Genomic DNA, 2,580 nt, shown 5'->3' with positions numbered 1-2,580 from the left:
AGTTCTTTTCAAAGAGAAATGCTCTAACTCATCGATGCGGGAGGTTATTTAGCTCCAGTTGATATTTTTTTTTTTTCAATTTTGTCCTGGTTTTCGAGACATACAGTTAAGGTTCCTATTAGTACGGATTCGTTTATTCCGGATTCCTATAGAACGGTTGATTTGGCTTTAACGAATACACGTAGTATATGGGATTTGAGCTAATTGGGACCCAACTCTGGGGCCACATTGCGCAGCTCGAAACGGAACATTTTTTATACGAACGCTTGTTTGAAAAAGTTCTCTTCCATTGTGACCGTGAAATGGACCCAGGGAGCTTCGGAGGGATCATCCGGAAGATCCGGAGCAATAGTAAAAGTGATCAATTCATAAAATTGATCCTAGAGCTACGTGGTTTTTTAAACTACTTTAGACGTCTTACCAGAAATAATTCGATATTATGATCGTAATATGGACCCGTGGGAGTGTCCCGGTGGACCGTCAATAGGGTTTTAGACCGAGAAAAGAAAGGACAACTATCCGCGAAGGTGGCCACAGGTCGTCGGAGGTCAGCTCGGGTTTCGAGGCTTATCGCTACTATCAAAAGGAAGATTCGGGTGAATACAGTGCGATCAATAAGAAAAATGGCAAAGGAACACGGGATCAGTGACTTTACGGCACGGAAGATCGTAAAGTAAGATTGCGGGGCGAAGTCGAGGGCACGGAAAAAAAAACTCACATGATTACCAACCGCCTCCGGGAGCAACGAGTCGAATGATGCAAGAAAATCTTGAACTTCCTTAAGCGAAAAAATCCGGTAATCCTGTTCACCGACGAGAGCATGTTTACCGTCGATCCCGTATCAAATTCAAAAACCGACCGGAATATTAGTACTATTCCGGTAAAAGACGTGGTCGACGAGCACAAGAACGTGTATCTGACCAAGCATCCTGCTAGCGTTATGGTGTTTGGATTGGTGGCTTCCGATGGCAAAAAAATTGACCCGTTGTTCATTCCAGAAGGCGACAAGGTCAACACGGAGGTCTACATCGGGATTTTAAGCAAGTACGTTCTTCCGTGGATCAAAGAACAGTACGGTCCGAAGCCAAATGTTGTATTTCAACAAGATGGGGCTCCGTGCCACACCTCGAACCGCACTCAGAAGTGGTTACAGGAACAACTTCCGTTCTGGGCGAAGGAAATGTGGCCACCATCCAGCCCCGATCTTAATCCGCTGGATTACTCAATATGGCGCGTCATGAAGGTCAAGGCCTGTTCTAAGCGCCACCCGAGTACAGCAAGCCTCAGACAAACATTGACCCGTACCTGGAGAGAAATGGATCCAGACTACATTATTAGAACCTGCCGTGCATTCCGGAAGCGTGTGGAGGCCGTAATTGTAGCAAGTGGAAACTCGATCGATGATTAACATAGTTTAAGAATCTGAGAAACATCCCCCCTTTGAATAAATAAAAAAAAAACTCGATATCGAAATTGTTGTCGTGAAAAACTTCTCGAATAAGAGGAAAACTGATTGTGGTTTTTCTGTCTTCTACACACTTAGTTTTTTTTCTACCGTGCTCGGCTTTGCAAATCTCGGCAAAAATAGTGAAACTTGTTTTGCCGAGATTTGCACAGCCAAACTCGGTAGAAAAAAAAACTAAGTGTGTAGTACACTTCTAAACTGTGTACAATCTTCTTAAATGTTCCCCATATTCGAGAAGTTTTCCCCGGGGAAAGTGTCGGAGAATTTACTCAAACTATGCGTGACCTACGTTTAAGCTATTTTGAGTAATCTGAACTCAAATGTGGGTAGCATTTTTTGTCCATGTGCGTTTGGTTTGGAAAGTACTTTTTTTTTCTAAATCATTAAAAATAAACTCACGCCTACCCACGCCGCCACACCGACAAAAAAATTGACATAGCAATCGGCGTGACGCCGTCACGCCGCCGCCGAAAATATTTTGATCGGCGCTCAGGTCTAATGTTAAGATGCATGAAAAATCCTATCAGCAGAACAACCGAATAAAAAATGACACCCACCGATTAACACATATAAAATAAATTAGGTACGCATTCAACGGCATCGGCAGGCCAAAAATAAAAAAAAGGAAAAACTTGAAAACCCACTCAGCACAGACTGCGAGCAATTCATAATCAGCTTTATTGACAGAGCACGAGCAGCGCAGATATGTGTGCGTCATTGTCCATGTGGAAAAAAGACTGTGAAACATTCAGCTTCAGCTAAAACTAAAGATTAGACTCAAATCCGCTTACAGTTCCGTCGTGATTGTTCGAACTTAATGTTAGCATCTCGCTAATGGGTGCAAAATCATCTTAATGATCTGGTTCATCCGAAAATTAATGTGAAAATCCAACACATTTCAAAACTATACCTGTATCAGGGGAAATGTACCAGTTATGACTATACGATTCTACTATGATGTGTCATGATTATGGTCTATGCAATTAACATATGCTATAATTGGAACACACACTACATGATCAATCGGGTGCAAAAAGTTCTTTGGAGATGCGGGGCATCGATCCCCGTACCTCTCACATGCTAAGCGAGCGCTCTACCATCTGAGCTACATCCCC

General features: G+C 42.9%; 1 non-coding gene across 1 annotated transcript; it reads right to left on the bottom strand.

Moving 5' to 3' along the window:
- Positions 1 to 2,507: 2,507 nt before the first annotated feature.
- TRNAA-AGC (transfer RNA alanine (anticodon AGC)) lies at positions 2,508 to 2,580 on the bottom strand. The gene has a single exon. It is a non-coding gene; the product is annotated as a tRNA-Ala (tRNA).

This window comes from Ochlerotatus camptorhynchus, unplaced genomic scaffold (genome assembly GCF_037179485.1).
Source record: "Ochlerotatus camptorhynchus isolate MF236.1 unplaced genomic scaffold, CSIRO-AGI_Acam_v1.1 ptg000017l, whole genome shotgun sequence".
Classification (NCBI taxonomy): Eukaryota; Metazoa; Arthropoda; class Insecta; order Diptera; family Culicidae; genus Ochlerotatus; species Ochlerotatus camptorhynchus.
The sequence above is the reverse complement of the archived record's forward strand: the minus strand, read 5'-3'. Positions and strand labels throughout refer to the sequence as shown.